The 9,346-nt window shown below is 38.1% G+C and overlaps 1 pseudogene; it reads left to right on the top strand.

Moving 5' to 3' along the window:
- Gm13680 (predicted gene 13680) lies at nucleotides 8,166-9,065 on the top strand (annotated as a pseudogene).

The raw sequence follows: 9,346 nt of genomic DNA, 5'->3' as shown, positions 1-9,346 counted from the left end.
GATCATTATGAGTTTGATGTCAGCTTGGGTAAAAATAAGACCCAATTACCTGTTGTTTCAAGAAACATACTTCAGTGGCTAAGGCAGACTAAAAGTCAGAATGTTAAGACATTCATCAAAAAAGTAGAACTAATAATAATCTGGCACAGATATTCTTATATGTAATAAAGTTGACTTCAAACCAAAATTATTCCGAAGAGGTAAGTAGGGCACTATACATTAATAAAGGTAAAAATTGACCAAGGAGGCCACAATTGTAAGCTCATACATACTGAATGTGCTCTCAAGCTCATTAAACAAATGCTAATGGGCACAACATATCTGAAAGTTCCTGACACAATAGTAGTGGGTGATTTTTACTATCCCTGTCTCATAGATTATACAAACTATAAACATTAGTAAAGGAACTTGAATGTTAAATTACACTTTGTGTGAAATGGACTTAAGAGATATCTTCAGAATATTCCATTCAGTGATATGGAATTCATTCAGTTATCTGTAGGCTGTGGAACTATTCCTACAGTAGATCACAAAGAGAGTTAAAATAAGACCAAGTAAATAAAAATAATTTTTTAAATCCAAGGTAATAGTAAAATAAAACTAAAAACCAATAGTAAGACAAACCATAGAAACCACACAAATATTTAGAGACTACAAGTTCACTTTTGAATGAATAGTGGGTCACCAAAGAAATCAGGAAGTAAATATAAAAAATTCCTAGAATCAAATAAAAATTAAGGCACTGGTTACCATATCCTTTGAGACATAACTAAAAAGATTATAGCTAAGAGGACAGTTAGAGTAGACAGGTACATTTAAAGTCAAAGCTAGGCTATGATGATGGTTCTGTGGGTAAAGTGCTTGTTGCTCAAGCCCATGAACTTGAGTTTGGAGCCCTAGTATCCATGCATAAAACCTGTGCAAAGTGGCTCATGTCCATCCTCCCAGCATATGTGTTGAGGGGAGGGAAGACATTTTTTGTCCTGTCAATGTAACTGTCCTTGAGTGGCAGGTTCAGGGAGAGACTCTGTCTCAAAATTTAAGGGGGAAAGAGACGGAGAAAGATATCTGAGACCAATTTTTGTGCATGGATGTGCGCACCTTCACATAATTATAATCATACCAAACACAACTTATCTGAAAGATACAAAGCCTACTAATAAACTCCAATGTCTCAGAAAACTGTAAAAATGAAACCCAAGAGACAAAAGTAAACCATAAAAACCAAAACAAAAATTAAAAAATAAAGACTAGATGAATAATTCATTAAGTTAGTCAAATAGTTATTTCTTTGAAGAGCTAATATTGGAAAATCCCTAGACAAACTAACTAAAAGAAAAAGGAGACCCAAGTTAATAAAATTATAAATGAAAAAGAAAATCTCAATTCAATTTATGGGTGCATTAGATAATACTTTGAAAATTTATGTTAAAAGAAACTAGAAAATCAGGGGAAAATGGGTACATGGTTAGACACATATACCATACTAAAATTTAATGAAGTACAAACAACTTTAATGGATCCACAATAAACAATGAAATTGAAATAGTAATAAAAGGTTTCCTAACAAAAGCTCATCGTTGTTGGATTTACTGCTGAGTTCTACCAAATTTAAAGAAGTACTGACACCAAATCTCCTCAACTAATTCCAATGAAATAGAAAGGGAAGAAATGGTGTGAGACCAGTTTTACAAAGCCAGCAGTATCCTGATACCAAAGCCAGGTCAGGCACTCAACAGCAAGAAGAGGAATCTGGACACCAATGAATATCAATAGAAAGATCTCAGCAGACTTGCTTGCTTTTGCTGCAGCCACTGAGCCACAGGTGTCATCCTCTTGTGGCCGAGTCTATTTGCTCCCAGCTCAGTCTACCCATTATGCAAGCAAACATGGAATGTGCTTTCTACCATTCCATTTGTATCAATTAGCCAGTTGCTGTGACATCACCAGCATTCAGGTGAAATCTAGTTGCCCCTTTAAAACTGAAGACTTCTTGCCCTCTGTGACTCACCCAGTGTGGTGATATCCCAAACATTTTTTTCTTATTGTCTCTACTCCCAGGAAGTTTCAGAAGTTCCAGTACAGTCCTACTGCAAGTACTTCTGTTGGCCCATAGAAGATTCAGCCATGGAACCTGATTTCCACCAATGAAAATTTTTAAAATGCTTGAGTCAGATGCTGCCACCCCTTGTCCACTTATATCTTTTCTCATTGTTATATCCCTTAGGTATAAGTTCCTGTTGCACTGAAGCACAGGGTCTTCTGCCTGCCCACTTTCATTGTACACAGTTCATTTCAAACTAGCTTGCCTTCGTCTTGCTTGTCTTCATAAATAGCCACCAGTTGCCACCTTTAACAGTCATATAAGAGATAGCATCACACAGTTCACTGCCCAACAAAGGCAACAGCCAGGCAACGAGTCTTCCTACTGTTGTTTCCTGTGTGTTTAACTCTGCAAGTATTTTTGTCTTAGACTATTTTCTTGCACACTTCTTCAAATACACAGCCTAAGTTTTAGTGGCTTTACTGAAACAAAACAACAAAACCAAAAATAAAATCCGTTCAATGAAAGCAAAAATGGAAGAGAGTGAGGCTGTTTTAGAAACATTGGTAGTACAGTATTGATCGATTTCTAGTGTAAAGTTTATGGAACGCTGTTCAAATAGTGGGGAGGAAAGGTAAAAGCCAGATTATAACTGGTCTTATTCTTTGTGAGAACCAAGATTTGTAAGAGACTTACTTAGACCTGTATGAAAATTGTGCACCACACCATCCTTGTAGGTCTGGGGAGAAGGGATGGGATCATTAGACTGCTTTCTAGTCTCTTTGTTGTCAATCGTAAGCTGCTAATTTTCTTCTGTTATCCCTTGCCCAGATTAGACTGAACTGTTGGGTAAACGATTGTGGTGTTGACAACTGAAGACAGACGTGAAGAAAGCACCTCTTTCAAAACACAGTTTGTGGTCTATGAAGTGGATGAATCCACAGCTCCCAGGATTTAAAGGTACAGAGGAAAGATTCGAAACCAATGCCAGCTGGTTGGATTCTATGGGTGGTGTGTCTAAATCTTTGAAATCTTCAACACGTGACGACCTCCTACGTGTGATAGTATGGTTTAATCAAGAGAAAGCATAGGGCTCTGCATTTAGAATTATCTATGACAAAACAAATCAAATTATTTTGATACTTTAGAGATGGAAGATGGTTTTCATGCCTCATCTGTCTGGATAATTTGATGTTAGCATGCCATGGTATTTTAAATGCTTCTGCTAAAGGAACAACATTAAAATGGGATGAGACCATCATACTTTGATGTAAACTCCCAGAGAGGGGATATTAATTATCACTGTAAATTTATAATACTGATAAAAGGGTTTTGTTCCAAAAATGTATAACATCAAGGACATTCACTTTTTGATACTAACTAGGGTATTTCTGATATAGTTCAAGCAGAGAGGAAATAATTTATGTCTTGGGCATATGCCCAAATAAATATGGACATAATCTCTGTGCTATAGAAGAAGAAGAAGAAGAAGAAGAAGAAGAAGAAGAAGGAGGAGGAGGAGGAGGAGGAGGAGGAGGAGGAGGAGGAGGAGGAGGAGGAGGAGGAGGTGGAGGAGGAGGAGCAGGAGGAGGAGGAGGAAAAAAACCAGGACTCATGCATTCAAAGGAACAGTCCATTCACACCTTCAGTCTCTTCACTCCAAATGGCTCATAGGTAGAACAACCTGCCTTTAGAAAAGTGGTTTAGAGAGGCTTTACTGTAGGTATAAGAGCACTTGAGATCCCACACACTTCAGAAAACGCTGAGCTTCATTTTGATCTACCCTTTTTCAGTACATCCAAATAAAGGACCAGTAAGCTCAGATGATGGCAGAACATTTGTGAACTATTTGCTACCATGTGTTGTCACAAGTCTCACTCCACCTATGAGACCTGTTGAAAGATACAGCTGAGCAGGACTTGAGTCAGCAGAACTAATATTGTGAAAATGCCCTGGTACCAGAAGCGATCAACAGATTCTGTACTAATTACCATCAAAATTTCAGTGATGTTCTTGACAAAACTAGAGAAGCCTCGGATTCTGGAAGCCCAGAGGAGGGAGAAGAGCCAAGGCAGTTTGTGAGAGTGTTTGCTGACTTGACCCTGTGTAACACATTCAGAACATTTCACTGAGGGACAGTCAAGGGTGGCTGGCCTGTGAGCATGCACACATTTAGAATATATTATAAAGCCACACACATTTACAAATTCAAAAGAAAAACAGAGAATACAAATGGGTGAATAAATGAAAACACATAAATTTGCTTGACCTTGTTAAAAATTAGAGAAACCAATGTGAAGCCACAGGGAGCTAGCATTTTTCCCTCGCTGTACTGTTTTTAAAATGTCCTATGAGTGATTACAAGTATTGGAGATGATTTGGAGAGCCAAGATTCTAATTTCTAAATCGGAATTATTTTAGTTATATTTGTTGTAAATATCTTTCATTTAGGTATTTGTTTTTGGTATTAGCTTTTGATGAACCTAAATTCTTAATTTTAATATAGTTTAATTACAAACCATTTTTTCTGGCTAATGATTTTGTAATCTTATTTTAAAAGATTTTCATAATTCCAAGTCACAATATTTATTATACCACATTACCTTCCAAGAGTTTTGTTATTTTTTCTTATACATATATGAAAAATACAGTTGCAGTATTTCCTATGAGTTCAATCATTTTATTTATTTATTTATTTATTTATTTATTTATTTATTTATTTATTCATTATTTATTTATTTATTTATTTATTTATGACATCTACACTTATTTGTAATTGATTGCTTCTATGTGTGTTTGGTGATGTGTCCATTTGGAAAAAATAAAAACCTCTACTTACTAGCTGATAAATATTTTTGTTGTCTGAGTTTCTTATGGTTAAACCTTAAACCCTGCAATGTAAAAACATTAAGAGACAGTCAAATTGTGAAGGTGGATTCTTCATAAATGTGGCCTATATACATATATAGAGACCTGGGAGCCTCCTATGTTTCTTTTACCATCTGAGAACATGAGCAGAGACGAACCCTCTATGAATATGAAGAAGGCTTTTCCCCGATGTTAGACTAAAGAACACCAGGGCCAAGGTAATACTAAAACAAACAAAAACTTTAAAAACATTTAAAAATTGTGTGTGTGTGTGTGTGTGTGTGTGTGTGTTTGTGTGTGTGTAGTACACATATACACTATTCTTGATGCCAAGAAGTACTTGCTGACAGGAGCCTGATACAGCTGTCTCCTGAAAGGCTGTGCCAGGTCCTGACCAATACAGAGGTGGATGCTCACAGCCAACCATTGGACTGAACACAGGGTCCCCTATGGAGGAGTTAAAGAAAGGACTGAAGAAACCAAAGGGGTTTGCAACTTCATAGGAAGAACAAAAATATCAACCAACCAGACCCCCCCAGAGCTCCCAGGGTCTAAAACACCACATAGAGGGACCCATGGCTCCAGCCACATATGTAGCAGAGGATAGGCTTGTTTGGCATCAATGGGAGGAGAGGCCCTTGGTCCTATGAAGGTTCAATGCTCCAATATAGAGGAATACTAGGGTCGTGAGGCAGAAGTGGAAAGGTGGGTGGGGGAGCACCTTCATAGAAGCAGGGTAAGGGGGAATGCGATGGAAACCTTTTCCATTTGCAGAGAGAAAACTGAGAAAAAGGATATGAATGTAAATCAATAAAATAAAATAGTAATTGAAAAAAGAAAAACTAAAAATGTACTTTGGGTGCTGCTTCTTAGGTACTGTCTACGTAGATTTTGGAACTAGGATCTCTCACCTACTTGAGACTTGCCAGGTTAGATAGTCAGGCTGGTAAACAAACTCCAGTATGAATACATATCTCAATTTCCTAAGCACTGGGGCTACAGGTGTGCACCACTGAGTCCAGCTTTTTTCACATTTGTTCTAGGGATCAAACTCAAGTCCTCACCTGTGTATAGTAAGCACTGTGTCTCCCCAGCCCCTGATTTCCTTTTGCTTTGATTCACTTTAAGCTCTTATTTTGCCAAATTTTTATTTCAAAATACTAGGTACATATTTCTTTCTTTTCCCATTTGGAAGAAAAATCTTAAAATGACGTGATGCTTTTAGGTCTTGGACAGTTGAATACTTGGTACTTAGTTGGTGGGTGGAAATGCTTGGAGGACTAGGAGGTATGACTTTTTAAAAGGAGATATGCCAAGGAGGGAGGGTTGCTCTCTGCTCTTGCTTGTGCCTTAGATGTGAGCTCTTAGCTGCTGCTCCAGTCACCTACATCTATGCCCTTGCTACACTATTGTGATCTCTAACCTTTTGGAACTGTAAGCCCAATTAAAAACTTTCTTTTACAAGTTTCCTTGGTCATGGTGTTTTATCACAGCAATAGAAAAGAAACTAAGGAAGAAATGGTTTAACATACATGTTTTGAACAAATCTTGGTGATTTTCTCTTTCCCTGTTGCTTCTCTTGTCTTCTGTGTGACATGTTCTTTAGCACCTGTGAAGCCTCTGTTCAATATTCTTGCCTCATTATTTAGCATCATCTAACTTTCTCCAAGATTTTCATAACTTTATATTTGATGAATTTTCTAATCCAGTTTCCTCTTCAACCCAAATAATCTGATTAGTTCAACCACTAATTTTCTAGTATTTACTATATATTTTCATTTCTAAATTCTAATGTCCCTTTTATATATCAACAATCCTTACTTTTCTTTGTAAACTTATAATTTTGTTTACTTAAGTACATTAAGTATATCCATTTTACATAATTTTCTCACATTCTACTATATACAGTAATTGTATATTTTTTGCATTTTGTTTTTTCATATAATGTTTTTCATACAATATATTATAATCATAGTTTTCCTTCCCTACCTCCTCCCAGATCCTCCCCACTTTCCCACCCACCCAAATCTACACACTTTCACTCTCTCTTTCTTTTTCTCTTTATCTGTCTCCTTAGAATACAAGGAGACATCTAAAAATAATAATGAAATAAAATGATATTAAATAAAAACAAACCAGAATATGTCAAAACAAGCAGAAGAAAAAGAGTCAAAGAAAAAGCTCAAGAAACACTATAGATGGAGCGACAGACACGTTTGCACACACAGAAATCCCATAAAAACACAAAACTAGAAGCCATATATGTTAATATATGCAAAAGGCATGTATGGTTAAAAAAGGAAATGAAGCCCTGAAAAAATACTATATAAAAAAAGAACTTCTAAAAATGCTATTGGGTTTGTTATGTGTTGGCCATTTACTACTGGTAGTTCATATGCCCACTAAGGCTCCAACAGAGAAAACTAGGCTTTCCATTTGTGAGTGGTTATCTTCTTAAGATAGCTTCTGCCTTAGAGGTATGGCTTGTGTCCACTTCCCCACACAGTGCTGAGACACCATGTGACTTAGACCTCTGCAGGCCCTGGCCATGTTGCCATAGTCTCTGTGAGTTCATTTATGTATTGCTCTCAACATGTTTGGAGGGCATTGTTTCCTTTGTCCTCAATCTCTATTGGCGCTTACCATCTTTCTTCCTCCTCTTTTGTTGGGTTTCTCTTCGAGGATAGACATCCTCCCATTTAGGACCAAGTCTTCTGAGGTCTATTGCTCTCTGCCTGTTATCTACCTGTGAGTCTCTTATTTGTTCTCATCTAGCATAGAAGGAGACTTTTATGACAATGGCTGAGCAAGGAGCCAATCTGTGAGTATAGCAGGATGTATTTAGAGTCATTTTATTGCTATGTTCCTTTACCAAAACTGTAGGTTTTGTGTGTGTGTGTGTGTGTGTGTGTGTTTTTTCCCCCTAGGTCCCTGGCCTATCTAGTCTCAGGTTCTTAACCACCTGGGCAGTATCAGGGATGGGCTCCATCTTCTGGAGTGCACCTTAAATCTAGTCAGATATTAGTTGGTTACACCCACAAGCTTTGTGCCACTATGGTACTATTGAAGTGCAGGCACTTCACCCTTGTAGATGGAAATTTGTAGCTTAGTGATAGTGGGTGACTTCTGTGCTTACTCTTGCCACTAGACAGGTTGTCCAGATAAAAACTTAACCGAGAAATGTTGGTGCTAAAGGATGTAAATGAAACCAAACAAAAACAAATGGACTTAACAGGTATTCAGAAAACATTTGCTCTTTCCGTTCCTAGCGCAGCCATGGCTCGTGGTCCCAAGAAACACCTGAAGTGTGTAGCTGCTCCAAAACATTAGATGCTGGATAAGTTGACTGGCGTGTTTGCTCCTCGTCCATCCACTGGTCCTCACAAGCTGAGGGAATGCCCGCCTCTCATCATTTTCCTAAGGAACAGACTTAAGTATGCCCTGACTGGAGATGAAGTAAAAAAGATTTGCATGCAGCGATTCATTAAGATTGATGTGAAAGTCAGGACCGATATAACCTACCCTGCTGGGTTTATGGATGTCATCAGCATTGACAAGACCGGAGAGAACTTCCGTCTGATCTATGACACCAAGGGTCGCTTTGCTGTTCATCGTATTACACCGGAGGAGGCCCAGTACAAGTTGTGCAAAGTGAGAAAGATCTTTGTGGGCACAAAAGGAATCCCGCACCTGGTGACCCATGATGCTCGTACTATTCGGTACCCTGATCCCCTCATCAAGGTGAACGACACCATTCAGATTGATTTGGAGACAGGCAAAATAACTGACTTCATCAAGTTCGACACTGGGAACCTGTGTATGGTGACTGGAGGTGCTAACTTGGGAAAAATTGGTGTAATCACCAACAGAGAGAGACATCCCGGCTCTTTTTGATGTGGTTCATGTGAAAGATGCCAATGGTAACAGCTTTGCCACTCGGCTGTCCAACATTTTTGTTATTGGCAATGGTAACAAACCATGGATCTCTCTTCCCAGAGGAAAAGGAATCCGCCTCACTATTGCTGAAGAGAGAGACAAGAGGCTTGCGGCCAAACAGAGCAGTGGGTGAAATGGTCTCTAGGAGACATGCTGGAAAAGTGTTTGTACAAGCCTTTCTAGGCAACATACATGCTAGATTAAACAGCATGGTGAAGCAAAAAAAAAAAAAAACAAAAAAAAAAAAAACAAAAAAAAAAAAGAAAGAAAAGAAAACATTTTATTCAATCACAAAAGAATATACCTTTTTCTGAGCATCTCATGAGATTTTTTAAAATTAGGTATTTAGCTCATTTACATTTCCAATGCTATACCAAAAGTCCCCCATACCCCCCCTCCCCACTCCCCTACGCACCCACTCCCCCTTTTTGGCCCTGGCGTTCCCCTGTACTGGGGCATATAAAGTTTGCATGTCCAATGGATCTCTCTTTCAAGTGA

The sequence above is a fragment of the Mus musculus genome, chromosome 2 (genome assembly GCF_000001635.26).
Source record: "Mus musculus strain C57BL/6J chromosome 2, GRCm38.p6 C57BL/6J".
Classification (NCBI taxonomy): Eukaryota; Metazoa; Chordata; class Mammalia; order Rodentia; family Muridae; genus Mus; species Mus musculus.
The sequence above is the reverse complement of the archived record's forward strand: the minus strand, read 5'-3'. Positions and strand labels throughout refer to the sequence as shown.